Raw genomic sequence first — 16,108 nt, 5'->3', positions numbered from 1 at the left:
AGACAGAAGTTATGTTTGTCACATGTTTAGCCCCTGAAAGTGCTGTAAAGCTGTGCTGTGCATGTGCTGCAGAGTATGGGTGTGCGAAATGAGCCATATTCAGTTTGGATTTGGATTCAGCCCGGGTCAGCGACGGTTATTCGATTCATTGATTCAGATCACTGTCCCCAATTCAATTCAGCCAAATCTGAATCTGAAGATTCGATGTTGATTCAGCCATAGATACAGCTTTAAATGTTTTTTCTCCATACCTCAATGTACCAGGCATGGCTCATGAATACTGTAATGCTGGGGTGGATGAAGAATCCCACAGGAGTGTGGGAGGCCCCCCCATGTGCTTAGTGGTGAACCTGGAAGTGGACCGGAAGTACTTCCAGTCTGCTTCCAAGTTTGCCCGGGAGTGTGTGGGGGTGCCCCACGCACCCCCCAGCTTGGTGACTGGTGCTTCCTGGCTCTGGGGGGGGCACCTGGGGTCCCCCAGTGGCAGATCACCAATACAGAGGAGCACAGGGGCCCCCCAGGACACTTCCTGGTAGACCTGGAAGTGGATTGGAAGTACTTCCTCCCACCCAGCTCAGCCCAGGCAAACCTCAGTTGGCAGCTCTCACTCCCTTCCCTGCCTTCTCCCTTCCTGTAGACAGCCCTGGAGCTGGAAAGGGGGAATGGGGATGAAACTGGGGCTAGGGGAGAGAGGTGGTTCCTCAGTGCAGGCTCCTTGGGCTTGATTTCCCACCCTGCCTCTTCCTCCTACCCAACAGGTGAAAATCTGTTGGGTTGGCAGGGGAGGGGGGCTCTCTAACTCATGGCACTGTGTGTAGAGCACCATGAGTTAGAGTAGGAACCTGCAGGTCTGTCAGCACCCTTATTTCCCCACTGAAAACAATTTTACATTATAGTGCTTCACCAGGAGAGAGTAAGAACTAGGGCCGAGGGTATGGGATTGCCCACTCCTTTCCTTGGGAGAGAAATTTTAACTCCAGCTATTGAGAATGGCAAGGTTTTGGACATGAAAGACCAGTATAAGGCCTGTTGTTTTGTAGAGATATGAAAATCGGGTACCTATTTAACTGCCTTTTGTCCCCTTTTAGTTGCTTTAAAAATAATGTAGAGATAATTTTTGGCCAATAAGGAGAAATGAGGTGGAAAAGATCTAGCCAAAAAATCATGTGAGGTCTATGAAGAACCAGACACAGCAAATGCAATGAAATCCCAGTAATTTTAATGAGAAGGATGTATAATTTGGATGATAGGAGGAAGACCGGGTAGGTATCTCATAGAAGATCATTTTTGTGGTTTTCACCCAATGGTTGACCAAGGAGATGAAAGACTAATTTTAAGGAAGACCAAAGAGCACTTTCATGTTGTATTACCAACAATGGGGGAAAACAGGTCCTTGACAAAAAGATATGGGGGTAAATTGTGAGAGTGACCTTTAGGGTCTCTGGAGTCAGGGAGAAATACAGCAGTAGGGAGTGATGTTATTTTGATGGCATTTACAGTATGTATTTTTGGTTACATATTGCCTTAATAGTAGAACTCCTATTGCAGTTTAAAAGAAATATGCATGTGGACTGAAGACAATATATTGCCTAAAGGTTTCAGAGTTGTCTTCACACACCTCACAAAAAATGTAAAGGGAACATTAATTTCCAGTGACACACACAAACCCTTATATATAGTCATACATTGATGCCCATTTTGCCTGTCATTTGTCTTGACTGTCTGTCTAGATTGCAGTCTCTTGAGGTAAGAATCTTTCCTTTCTATCTACAGCACTCTAGACTCTATTGGCATTTAACAAATAATATCTAAGTCAAATTTTGATTGTCTTGATATTTCTGGTACAGAAGCCAAGCAGAGAAAAAAGAATCGTTAAAAAAATGGGGACCTTCTACAAACTCTAAAGTAGCAGGAAGGGTGTACGAGGATTTTTTTCTTTACTTTTAAAGAAGTGTGTTTGCATGTGGACATGAACAGTTTTGCAAAATACACTTGGGAATGATGTAGCCTTGTATATTATGCAAATTGCCCTGTTAAAAAGTGGAGGTGATATAGCTACTCTATGGCATTCAGCAGCAAACAATTCTCTAGAGAGCTAAATTGTAAGCTTTCTCCATGCAGGACTATGGTCTGACAAGGTTTTACTGACTGACAGACTCCTCCCCTTCTCGGAGAGGAGCTGTGCTCTCTCCACTTCAAGGGAGCTAAATTTAAGCTGAGGACTCAGAACCTGACTCATTGTGGAGGGAGATGGAAGGAGCTTTTCTCCCTTTTCATTCTCTCTCACACATAGAACAGCTGCTTTATTCACTGAAAAGTGAAAATAGAGCCAAACCCCTTTCTAATTGCTGCAGAGCAGTGGTGACACATAGGGGGCACACGGGGGTTCATGTGGACTCCCTGAGAGCGCCAGTGCACCCACTGACTGGCTGTGTGGGGGGGCAGGTGGGAGCGCCAGTGACCCCCCTTGCAAGTGCCGACTGGGAAGTGGAGCACCGTTGCACTCCCAGAAGCGGCCGCAGCCACTGCTGGAAGTGGCTGCAGCAATTGGCTGCTGTGATCGGTCAGCAAGATTGGCCAAGGGAGAAACCCCCCTTCCCCGCATCAGCAGGGTCAGCCACAGGGGGGATGCACCCCCCCAGTGACTGACTGGTCACTTGGGGGGCACATGTCCACCCCTGACTAAGGTGGCACCAGTTGCCCGTGCTGCAGACCCTCATTCTCATTCTAGTGAAGATGCAAGCCATTAGTTGATAAAAATCAAGAGTACTAGAGAAGCCTTTATTGCCTGTCACAGTTTTTCCCAACTTTTCTTGTAATTCCTCACTTCCTTTTGCCACGCACCCCAGACCTTAAACTGTAAAACAGAAGCATTTGTCTTGTTTATAGTGAGCAGAGGCTATATATAGCATTTTTAGCCTGTCCCATATAAAAAACTGCTTTGCAGCATGTACTAGTAACATTGGTGTTAATATACTTTGTTACAGGGAAAAGGCTTTTGTAATAAGCTGCTGGCTGCAGAATGATAGGTCACTGCTAGATTTGTTTTCCTGGGTATTGCTATTGATGTTATGTCACCTGAGAAAATAATTCAATACATTTAGCCTGTTTTTCTCTTTGCCCATGAGTAATTTACAACATTCTTATACATATGTATCATTTTAAAGTATTTGCCAAATAATTTCTTCAACTCATTCTTGGCCAGCAGATTGTCGCAAGCAGTTCATTGAAATGTTTGACATTTGAGCTGTGCTGACTGCTTTGCTAAGGATAGCTAGGTGATGATGGGTTCTTTCTAGTCCCTCACTGGATGGGTGTAAATACTGACATTTATGAATGTGCTAGTTGTATGAAAACTCCTGCTGGAATATTTGTGAAAACTGAATATAAGAAGAGAAAAGGCAAATTCTGTTTTGCTTTTAAGCCAAAATGCTCAGAAATCTTTAAGGTGTCCATTCATCTCCTAGACAGTGGTTACTCTCCGCTTTCATTTAAGAAAAAAACAAACATTTTTCCTATGTTCCTCACTTGGAGAGAGAAAAGGCAGTATTTTTGGAAAGTAAAATAAATGTCTGCTCATGGCAACTTAAACTATTTTAATTAACTGGGTAGTGACTTAAAGTAAACATTGAATATTCATGTGTTCCCTTCACATAGCCCTACTGGAACAGTTGCATTCATGCCAGAATTACTAGGTAGAGAAGCAGTTCAAGGATATGTGTAAACCTAATGAAACTTGATGGTTGCTTTTTACTAAACGTGTATTCTCACATGGCTCTGGCCCAACACATCCCAATCCAGGTTCTTCCTGCTCATTTTGGGGTCATGGCCAACCAAACTGCTGATATATTTAATTACTGGACATTAGTAGACAGCTAAAGAAGGCTGCATTGTAAATGTGTAGCTAACTTACCTACACTGTAAAAAGTGTACTGAAAGTGGGTCCAAGGCAATTGGTGAAGTGCAAATGGAGCTGTATTACTTGGTTTTCAAGGTGAAAATGGAAGTAATGTCAACTATACCTTTTCTTTTCTGTTCATAGTTTTAAAAATGAACTTTACCCTCCAAGTGTACTGAGTAGCAGTTCAAATTTCTTTGTGTATTGAATTTACATAATTACAAAAAAGTCTCAGACAATTTTAGACTGAAGATTCTTGGCGTAAGATTTTGAAAAGCTATTAACTTGTTTCAGTATTTTTCTCCTGAATACTCAAAGGCACTTCTCTTCCATGATGGCTCTTTCTACACCAATTTCTGCTTTCAGCTCTGACCATTTTGGCTCTAGAATTGCACAGAGGGCTTAAAAATCTTTGTATGGTAGATGACAATTTTATTCACATGTTCAAAAATTGTGGGCACGTATTTGTTCAAACTTTCCAGAAATAATTTCCTTCCCACAGACATAAGGAAAACTTCATCCTGACAGCCAGATGTTTTCAGACAGTTATGAACTATTGGAAATGGGAATAGAATGGAAACCATTAAATTAATGGAAATCCTATAACTTTAAATGTAGCAATTGCTGTTGTTTCTACTATTGCATACCATTGTCTAATTTATTAATATGCCAAAGTTTATTGGGTAAGAGTAATGAAAGCTTAGTACTAGAAAACTTAATTAAATCACTCTTCCATGAAATGATTGTCAAATAGTAGTGGGAGACAAAGATGGGGTTACTGTTTCAATTCCCCAGTTTAAAGGTTAGTTAAAATAATTAGAAGGATTCCATTGTACTTAAAAATAAGAGGAAGGGGTTATCAAAAATGAATTCCCTATTGAATGGCAGCTTCTAGCCCCCAAAAATACTTACCTGAATAGCTATCTTCTCAGTTTCTGTGTTGCCTCTTTGGAACATTTATGTAGACTCATAATATAAAAATCTTCCTTTCACTTTATGCCATTTTGCATAAACTCTTCATGTAATAGCAAAGCCTATGCAAAAAAAAATTTAAAACATCATAATCTAAAGTACATGTGCTACAACAGCCTCCTCCTCCCCATTTGCAAACACCCCCTCACTTTCAATATTGCAATGAACTTCTTCCCTTTTTTTGCACTTCATGGAAGTCTTTGGCTTGATTTTCCTTACATAGAAATTAGCAAAGTTTTGCTCGTGTAAAACCTGTGTAGATAGTCAGAAACTTATTTTTTCTTATTTAATCAGACAGTAAAACCTTCCTGTGAAACACTCATGGCTAAAGACAAAGTACCGTAAGTCTATAATGTGTGTAAATTAGGATAAGATAATAGGCAGCTTTCACTGTGAAGTTTGCATTTATACCCTTTTCCCCCTAAAAACGCTGAGAAACTTCTGTTTTACAGTAAAGATTCTAATCTGTTCTAAGCAGGCCATGACTTCCAAAGCATTATTTAAATGCCTCAACTGAATAAAAGTATTCTTTCATGCCATTTCATACACTGAAGTACCAAGAGGGTAAATAACTTGCAATATCATTTTTGACTGACTTGACTTTGAAAAAGGCACAAGCTGCATAAACAACTGCTCAGTCGTTAGGTGCTTAACTGCATCTCTAAATGGTCCCATATGTTAGTCTGCTAATGTTGGTAATGATTATAAACATCTCCGTTCATCACATTAATGAGTTATAGCCAATAGAAAAGGACAAAAATCTATAACTTTTCCACAAACTTAGTTAAATGTCAAGGTTTTTAAAGGCCTAGTTAGCAAGTATATTAGATGAGATATGTCAGTTTCCCAATTTACGACTCTGACTTGTCTCTTGTGATTCCTTATAGCCTCTAGCCATTCTCCTCTTACCTGAGGCATTCTCTGGCAAAAACCTGATGCTTCCAGTCATTCTGCATTCTTGTGTTCCTTCAAAAATAATTGGACAGGCACCTCTCCATAAACAATCATCATTAGTCATATAAGGTACACAGATAAGAATACCACGCAAAAAGTTTCAATAGAATGTCTTGAGCCAAATAATAATAATTTGGCCAGCATGCTAAAAATGTGATTGACAGGGAGTTAATGCACTTAACACTTTTTCCAGCAGGCTGTTAAAATTAGTTCCTTGATGCTCAAAAAGTCCTGCTCCCAGAAAAGTGACACCGACATTGACCAGTGAGTTTGTTGCTGTTCAGTAACCTGCTCCATTTCTAGACTATATGATTAAAGTCATTATGGGAACTGTCAGCAGGAGGGAAAAAAATGAAAACTGTCATAAGAAGCAACTGCCGGAAATTTAAGGATTTTTTTTAATGTTAAACTATTTTAAAATATTGTCTGTAATTTTCATATCACAATACCAAGCTAGAAAAATAAAGCTCCAAATAAAAATGAATCCTCTCAAGTTAAAATATAAATGGTATGCATACATTTTCCTTATTTCACATACATTGGAAATCAATTAAATGAATATTAAATTACTTTGTATTTAAAACAAAAATTAGCAAGAAGGTGCTATTTTGAAATCCATTCCCATTATGTTTCAACTCACTTGACCAAATAATATAAAGAATTATGTGACTTGAAGAGAAACCAGAGTAAATAATAGGAAAAACCCAAAATTTACAATTAAAAACTGTTGAGTAATGTTCAATAGTAGAAGGTTTTTCAAGTTTTAGAATTACTTGAGTGATAAATAGCCAATTATATGGATAAATAAACATGTCTAAATGTACTGTAAGGCTTAATCCAACTGCACATATGTTCTATGTATGTAGTAATATGTATTTATGTACATTCACTAGATGATAGTTTGGGTGACTCATACTTTTGGATATCTGCTAAAATGCTATATTTTTCATTAAGCCACTGTATGTAAATTTCTAATTTATACTGTATTTAATTTAATGCTTTAGTTAAAAATGTATAAAATACATTATAGTAACTGACTTGTTGGAATTTGTAAAGCTTCTTTATAAAATCACACACACTTAAACTTAACTTAAATCCTAAGCTATTCAAAGATTTGTTTTCTCTTGCATGTCAACATGAAGACCTGACCTTTTCCTTACTTATATTTTAAAATGTTTTAAAGATCAAGAAGGTGCCTAGAAGAGAGGATAGTATTTTTATCTGAGACAACAATACCAACACTATAATATTCTTATATTTATTTTTCTTTCCTCACCTGCTATGCCCAGGTTTTGACATTAAGAATATTGTGTTTGATATTTTCAGCATTAAAAATCACTTTAGGCTTTGGTTCCATTTTACTCCCAGTCAGAAAGATCAGAAAAAGCTCAAGTCACACAGTGAGAAACTTTATCCACTGAATGAGACATTATCCATTCCACCAGACTACAAATCAAAGAGTATCTCTTAGGCTGCTTAAAAATTCATTTTAAAATCTGATCCTGATTGTACTTTTATGGTAATTTCATACCATCAATCATCCTTTTACCTTTAGTCTCTAGGTCCACTGCTTTCCCCATAGATCTCATTCACTCTACCTCATTATAATTCTTTAGGTGAAAAAACAGGGTAAGAAACCTTAACAGAAAATGAGAGAAAGATGTAAATTTCTTGAGAAAAGTCAGGTTCACTAAGAAGCATGGCTAATGATATGTTCTGATCTATTTTTTTTTAAATTAAAAGATGGGGGGAAGGATAGATAGAAGTGAAAAACATGTTTCTCATGCAAATAACATATTTGTAATCTGTATTATAACTCAATAATACCATTTATACTACTAACCTGTCAGAATACCTTCTTAGATGGTGGTTGATTGAAAAAGAACAAAAGGGATATTTTTGGAACTCCACAGAACTTTTCATTAATTGCAGTGTAGAACTTCCTAGGATTCTGTGGTTTTTTCCATTAGGAATAAGGCAGTTTTGTCTTTGTTAATTCTATAGACTCCAGTTGTGCTCTTTAGCAAATACCATCTAAGATTGCTGCAAACTGATTCTTCAAAACCCCTTCTTGGCACATGACTCATATGAAATAAGTTATATATAAAACAAGAATTATAACTTTGCTTATTTTGTATTTGGCAGTAGTTTCTCCAGCAAACAATTACTCTCAAGCAAGAAGAGGTACTGTTTTGGCTCTGTCAACCAAATACTCAATGGCTACCAACATTATTGGAAGCACCCAGCTTAAGTCCCGTATGTGTTTAGTATTTTCTACATGATTCACATTTTCCTAACAGTGAATGTTATAATTTTACTCTATTGATTTGAATTCTGACTGCAAATGAAAAGAACATATTTTTTGAGCAACAAGAGTTGTAACAGATAATAGCCCCAGCAATGCATACCAATACATTTAGACTGGAAGGAAAAATGGCTATTAACCACATGGGAAAAGAATGATTTTTCCAACACGTTTGGTCCATCCACGTTACAGCTCCTAATGTCTTTAACAAAATGTAGCCATAAACCACTGAATACTGGTAATAGCAATAATCTCCCCGAAATGGGTTGTTACCAGCAGTTAGTGACCAGTTTCTTAGTTAATGGCCTGAGGGGAAAGGCGTTAAAAAAAGTTGTATTCACTTTTTCCTCTCAGGCAATTTAACTGGATGCATTAAACTGTATTTTCATTGAGTTTCTAAACATTTGTACTCTGATAAAACCCTAATCTGGTGGGGGTTACTGTTGAGGAAATCACCCTGCTTTGAGAACATTTTTAGAAACAAAACATTTGGATGTAGGTTATTAACTGTTTCATTAGTATTCCAATTAACTGAAATCATATTAAGATGCTGAGAAAATAATAAAAATAATGTTCATAGTTTTTAAATATCATGATAAGCATGCCAGTGTAATCTATGATGCTATCTAAAAAAGACTTGAAAAACATTAATACAGCTCCGTGGTAGAATGGGGAAAAATTAAGGCATGCAGAAAAAAGCAGTTATTTTCTTGCCTACAAAATCAAATGCCTCTTTGAAGTGCTCTTCCTTACCCACTTCCATAAAGACAATTTAAAAAACCCCAAAATATATTGGAATACTACACGAACTTGAAGTATAACAAACTCTCATTTTGCTATCCTGTCCATATATTTTACCTCTTTAAAAATTATGTATGTTTCTTTCATTTCATAGTGCATTAATTCACTATTTCATATAGCTACCAATTATACCATAGATACCCAAGCCTGTATATGTGTCTTATGGAAATAATATGTATGTTCTATCTCTAAGCATAAAACTATATTTTCAGTGAATGTGCATTATAATTGAAAGAGCACAAACCCCAAGAGTTAAAACCAGAATACCATTTCTATCACTATTTACATGTATTAATCATCTATAAATCAATCAAAACCATGAACAAGTTATATAGTGTTGATTCATTTGTCCACCTCTGCAAATCATTGGTTTTAAATGGTATTTCTTAGTTGTTCTGTGGTTCAGGGGGTAAAAAGACTCATTAATCAGAAATATTAACCTGACTGGGTTACTAAAGTCCAAGGGAATGATTGACATCACACAGAACCTTCCATAATATATACACAGGAATGAATACTCTCATTAGGCATACTATGTTAAAAAAAAGCTGCACTTTACTCAATACTGTGTAGGATTAAGGCAGGAGAAGCAGAAAAGGATTCCTGTACACAGACCATTTTATTGTGAATGTTAGCTTTCTAGAGCATCATATAAGAATGGAAAAGAACGGCTTTTGAGTAAGTTCAAACTTCTGCATTATGGATTTGAAATTTCAAGGACTGGAACATTGGTTGTTCACACAACCCCCCCACCACATACACATATAGACTGACTTTGTGCAGGAGAACAATGTAAGCTCTGGGAGGAAATAATTCTTCTGTCCACATGTAGAGCATGGGGGTCACCTAGGCATGTGGGACTACAGCCCAGCTGTGCAAAATTTACATAAGATATTGGTCAATGAAGCTGTACTCGTCATAAGCATACAGACCATCCTTCTACGAATAGTTCATACTCCTGTTTCACCAGAAAGCTGCTGTGGCATTTGTTTTTCCTAAGTATATGAAGCTATCAATTCATATTCCTACTCTCTGCGTGTAGTATAGTTCTAACAGTTTTAGATCATGCCCAGCAGAATTTTTCCTTGTATCATATTGAGTTGTGTTGTATTGCACTCTCCCTTTAAGGTTAACTGTTCGTTCTAACCACTTCCCATAGTTCGAGTCAATTGAATGTTTGTCTTTGGAGTAAACTGTGGCCCAGGAAAAAAGATGAAAAAGATAAGTAGTGCTGGTCTGAAAAGTGTTAGTAGTGTCAAGTGACACAGGGACTTGATGAGTAGCTTAGCAGTGTTATAAGCAGCTTTAAAATTAGTTAAATGGATAGGAAAATTCAGTGTTGGAATTTGAAGTCAGTTAGGTGGGAATGTGAAAGAGGAAAAGAAAAATTCCTATAAGGTGAATGAATAAGAGCAGGCTTGAAAAGTAAACAGACAAAAGGATATGTGGAACACTGAAAGCACAGAGAATCAGGAGCTCCCCGAAGAAAGAAAAAAGACAGACAGAAAAAGAATAGTGGCAAAAAACCTACCTTGAATGTTGCTTCTAGTCAAGAAGGACTGTAACTTTAACAATTTTTTTAATACTGCAAGGTGTAAACTAGTCAGTTTTTCTGGGAAAAAATTTTTTACTGCATAGAAAGTAATGTTTTAGTTTAAAAAGATGTGAAGACATATTTATTTGAATATCTCAGACCTTGGAAAATCTTCCAGATGTTTCACCATACCCAAAACTTGTCCATGTAGTCTAATTTATTAAAATATATTGTCCTTATTCAGCTTTACTTATAAGGTGGATGCTAACAGCAATCAGACTTAAAAGGTCAAATTCTGTATTGATTTTTACAAATACATTGAGGTCAATAGTGTTGCATGAGTGTACCTTAAGGTGAAATTTGAGCTAAGGAGAATGAGAGATCAAAGCAGTGTAGGATTTGTATATTTAAACTATAAAAGTTAGCTTGATTCACTTGAATTCTTTCTCTAATAAGACTGAGTTAAACAAAATGCAAATAGTGCTCACAAGTATTTGTTTGAATTCAGATTGGTTTTTAAATTCAGTCATAGTTTCCCCTCCTATTTTGCATGGAATATTTGGAACAGTGTTTCCAAAGTCTCTTAAGAAGTACTTGCACAAAGGTAATTAAATGTATTGATCTGACTGTGCCATTTGCAATGAAGAGGAAACACAACACATAGCTTATAATGTAATGGGATGACAGAAAAAATGAGAAATCAGCTCCCAGGTATTAAATTGTACAGTAGTCTGACTTTTTCAGGTATTGGTTTTAGTGAGCCCTGAATGACATGCCGAGTGAAAGACTGAAAATTGCCTGACTTTTCTTAATCCTGGTCACCTGCTACTTCCTCCCTCAACTGTTATTCTGACAGAAATTAAAAATCAGATTGTTTCTTTTTTCTCCAAGAGGTCAGTTTATAAGAGTTATATCCAACAAAAACAATACCACATCTCCAAGCACCACTGACAGCTTAAATGTATTCTCAGCAACTTCCTCATTACTTAAAGTCACAAAAATGCCCATTGAGTAATATCTGACATACCTGAGAAAAGTTCCAAAAGTTGGAAAGAGACTAAATTAATCAAGTAAATCATTCACTGGAAATTATTTGTTCAGTTTACTATAATCATTGTCATTAATGAGTGGATCTGTGATTAGTAAAATTTAATGTGTATATATAGGTTATGAAGTTCATAGTGATTTGATCAAAAAAGCATAGTGTATATTATTTTGTATCTTTGACAAATACAAGTTGGTCAGGAAAAAAAAGTCAGAGTTAAAGATTTTTTTTACCTTTTTTTTTTACATTTTTTTCCCATTTTTGAGCTACAGTGGGTGCATCTACATGAGACGCTGACTGCGAAGTAGCTTGATATTACTGTGCAGTAGCGTCACACGGTAAAATCCATGCTGAGATGCCACAGTGCAGTAGTATTAGGCTACTGAGTAGTAGCATTACTTAAAAGGTGTTTGCTGACACTTCTGTGCAGTAATTCCAGATACGGCACATTTATTTACTACTTGCTTGAACAAGTACTAAATAAATGCACAGTAGCATCTCATGTAGACATACCCAGGAATCAAACCAGAATCTTTTACCCAGAAGACCTCTCTGGTCAAATCCACATGAGCATAGATGTTTAGTTCCCTGGGGACAACTAACAGCGGCACACCTTGTGTTGCTGCTAGTTGTCTCCAGGGAATCTCTGTGCCACGTGCCCTCTGGCACGCAGCAGGTTACCCCAGGTCAGGTAGGGGAGGCTGGAACCAGCAGTGGGCTGGCCCCAGCAGCTTTACCTGGGATCCTGGGGCCTTTACCTGGAATCCTCAGGCGACAACAGCAGCGATCCTGCTGCTTGGAGCCTGGCCAGCAGCTGGAATGTGGCTCTGGCCGCTAGGCTCTGGTTTTGAGTGGCACAAGCTGTCCCTGCATGCGCTGCTCCCCTTTTTTCGCATGGGCTTTTTTGACCCCTGGTCAAACCTCTCCTCCCTCCCCCCCAATCCCGTGCTGCTCCCTTGGAGTGCCGAGAACAGCTGAACGTGCAGATGTGTCTGTGGCGCCACATACCACATGGCCTCACTCATCTGGACATGGCCTCTAAGGCTAACTTTAACTCTCTTTTAAAGCTTCTTTGTTTGGGAATTACCTTAGATGATGATACTATTTTTAAGCAGCATTTTAAAGATGGCCAGAAAAGCTTTTCATATTATAGATAGATAGATAGCTAGATAGACTTTATATACTTGTGCCATTTCCTCCACTGTATTGCAAGTAAAGGGAGCCTGAAAGATCACTTGTTTTTAAATGTCTGCTTGTTTTTTTATTGCCAAAATACTGGAAATGCTAATTTTGCTCTTTCCTGGTTTTGCTGGAAGGCATCCTGAACGTATATTTGCTCTCAATCTATATCTGAACTGTTAGGGGAGAAGGAGTTGAATTGAATTGTTAGAGGAGAAGGAGTTGAACCTTTAATAATAAATTCTTCCTCCTAATATCAATGAAATAAGCATTATGAAATATTCAGAGAAGTGCTTGATATGCAATTCTCTAGGGCAAATGTTAAACTTAAATGCTTCAGTTATTCAAAGGGTCAGATGGGTTAAGCACGCTATTTTGGGTGGAAAGAGCCTGTTGTTAACAGGGTCAACAATGTTTATCACAGTTTATGAAAGGAGTTGTGTGACCTGCTTTATGCAGTCTGTGCATGGGATTGAGTATATGAGTGCCATCCGACAAATAGCTAACAACTTTAGGCTAAGAGGTTTCCAGAATTAAAAACTGGTATCACAGGTGGGATAGAGGAACAGAAAAAAGCACTAAAAGCAGAGAAACAGCAAATGAGGGTGAGTGGGAAACAATGATTTTCTTGATAACAAGGCTTGACTCAGTGGGGTCTCAAGTGGACTTTTTGCATTTATGTAATGTAGCCATTTTTATTCAAAGTAAAAAGGGCTGGGGTACATTTTGATTAGGAGGCATTTGTTTAGAAAGATGTTCAGCATTTGAACTATTCATTACTCTTCTGGGGAAGCAATGTCAACTGCTACAAGAACAACTGTTACTTGTAAAGGTGCAATCTTTATTTCTCATGCAGCTGTGGTTCACCAGGATCTAACCCATGAAATCATGAGTGAAAAAGCAAAACCAATGGTATTGCTTTGGTAATTCTTCAGTGTTATACCACTGATTATTTTGAATGTGAAGAGATGTCATGTGGTGGATTTTGTGTATATCATTGCTCTGTCAGTGTGTGGGGAGTTTTATAGATCAAAATAGATTTAGTTCCAGTTAATTCTCAGTTGGTTTTCTTAGCCAAAGAGATGATTACACTTGCTACTAGTTGCCTGTCACTGCTAAACAGGCATGACAGCATTGTACCCTATTTGGCACCAAAGCAACAGTTCTTTGTTTACTTGTTTTCTTCCTTTGCCATTGCCAAAATCTTTCCACCTGTATTTCAGTTCCCAAATGTTTTATTTAAACTATCTCTGTGAGATGATGGAGCATGGGAAAAGACCTTCCGTTTCATGGCTGGCCCTCCTTTCAAAGCTCCAGGCTCAAAGAGAATTGCATAGTATTAGATAACCTTTTGCACTGACTATTCAGTCAAAGCTCCGACAGCATACTGCCAAAAGCGGTCTGTATTGAAGTGGCCTCATTCTGTAGCGCAATTTGTACTGTTAGCAATGGTATAGAAAAATATAGACCTGGTACTAAGCAGGAAGTGGAAAACTACAGAATAATTTTATTTTGTTTATAAAGGCTTCATTTTCTCCCTTTTTCTCCTAATACTAAGACTACTATGAGAAACATTATTTTCCTAAATGACACATGTACAGTAAGTCTATAGGAAATGTCAGCCAGAGACAAAAACTCCTGCATTAATGTGCATTCTGGAAGCTTTCTCATTATTTCTCATGCTAAGTAGGAACTTATTCAATTACAAAATATTATGCAAATAATAAGGTAGCCCAATGAAGATAATTTTGACTTGAGGTATCCAATGAGCAGTCTATTTAAAAAATGCACAGAAAATGTCCACTTGTATATTATTCTCCCATGAGGGAAAAAGGCACAGATAATTTATATTTATTTTTACAGACAATAGTGTATTACAGACAATATATTTATATTTATAGACAATTTATATATTTTGCCTGTGCTCAGGCTATGAAGAAAGAAATAAAAATGGTAGTGTGTTGTTTCATAATAACACACAGCTCTAGGTACAATGGAAATATGTCAGAGGCCACCTTGACGTGACTGCACGTAACAAATCACTGTTTAACATCAGTCTGTAATTAGGACTTCATGAACCCTTTCAACTCTGCTTCAAAGAGCTTCACAGCCTTTTTGTAGCAATTGCAGGAGCATTGCTAATCCCAAATATTAAAAAATTTGGAAGCATGCTTTCCTTGAAATCCATGAGATTTTTAAAAAAATGAGAAATGTTGGATTCTTTATTTGCCCTTTTTAGTCTTAGTCTTCACATCTTAAACCTTATTTTCCATAACCATGAGGAAAAAGAACAAGTCAAATAATAAGTTGAATGTTCTCATATTACCACCAGAGGCAAGACTTTAAGAAAAAGCACTAAATATTGTGAGATTTTACTTAAAAAAAAATACAAACTGGAATTGGTTTGCATGATTTCCCAGACACAAGGCACATCTACACGAGATGCTATGTTGCCTTAGCAACAAGGTATGTCAGTGTAGCTCATTGTTATGGTGTCATTGCTATGCTGATGCTACTGCGCAGTAGCTTCTAAAAATAACTGTGCAGTGTCAGGACTGCGCAGTAAAGCTGGTGACTGTGCAGTCATTTAGTACTTGCTTAATTAACAACTGCACAGTCTGCCGCACATGTAGACGTGCTTACAGAAATATAAAAAGATCCATTGGCACCACATGCCTATGTTATTTCCAAACAAATCCGTGGCCTTCATTTTTTCTTCTTAAACAGCAACTTTCTATGACAAGTTGATTATATTAGTTACCCCCTGGGTGCATCTACATGCGGTATAAGCATGGAGCAATAAATTCTGGCACATATTGTGCCAGAGTTTATTGCTCCCAGGTACCGTGTTTGAATGTGCGCCCAGGACCATAGCACGTTGAGCTGGGTTGGAACAGCCCTGGCTATCAAGGGGCCCAAGGGATCAGCCTGCCAGTCTGGGCTGCTCCAACCCAGTTCAATATGCTGTGGAGGGGCTGGCTGGAACACAAGGGTGCTTCAGGGCGGGGCTAGCTGGCAGGCAGCCCCCGAACTGAAGCACCTTCATGTCCCAGCCAGTCCCATCAGCATCTACTCATGTGGTACTGCACATTAAAGACCTCCACTGTAGGATAGTACTTGTATTTACAAACACGAACCTACCTTTATGTGTGCATCCTTTTGTACTACTAGGCCATTTTGTGTGTTTTTTTCCCCTAGCTTAGCCAAAAATAGGTGATGTGGCTAAGTATCACACTTCCATGTGTATAGGCTAGCAGTGAAATGTCACAATTTGACCCTCTGATACCAAATGAAGGAGGAAACATTAAAAGCCTGGGATTCAACTGGTACACATACATTATGCATCCCATTTTTCTGAGGAATAAGAATAACATTGGACCTCATTCTTTCAGAAATGAGTATATAATTCATTTATTTTAA

At 37.8% G+C, this 16,108-nt stretch overlaps 1 long non-coding RNA gene across 2 annotated transcripts in view; it reads left to right on the top strand.

Moving 5' to 3' along the window:
* Window positions 1-6,169, top strand: part of LOC109301200 — a 21,018-nt gene extending 14,849 nt beyond the window's left edge. For both annotated transcript variants that reach the window (XR_002098468.1, XR_002098467.1), the window contains 3 exons: window positions 1,089-1,212; window positions 1,731-1,746; window positions 3,209-6,169. This is a non-coding gene — a long non-coding RNA (uncharacterized LOC109301200). The remainder of the gene's footprint in view (window positions 1-1,088; window positions 1,213-1,730; window positions 1,747-3,208) is intronic.
* Window positions 6,170-16,108: the final 9,939 nt, after the last annotated feature.

This window comes from Gavialis gangeticus, unplaced genomic scaffold, assembly GCF_001723915.1.
Source record: "Gavialis gangeticus isolate Ggan-Ray unplaced genomic scaffold, GavGan_comp1, whole genome shotgun sequence".
Taxonomy (NCBI): domain Eukaryota; kingdom Metazoa; phylum Chordata; order Crocodylia; family Gavialidae; genus Gavialis; species Gavialis gangeticus.
This window is presented reverse-complemented; position numbering and strand designations above follow the sequence as displayed.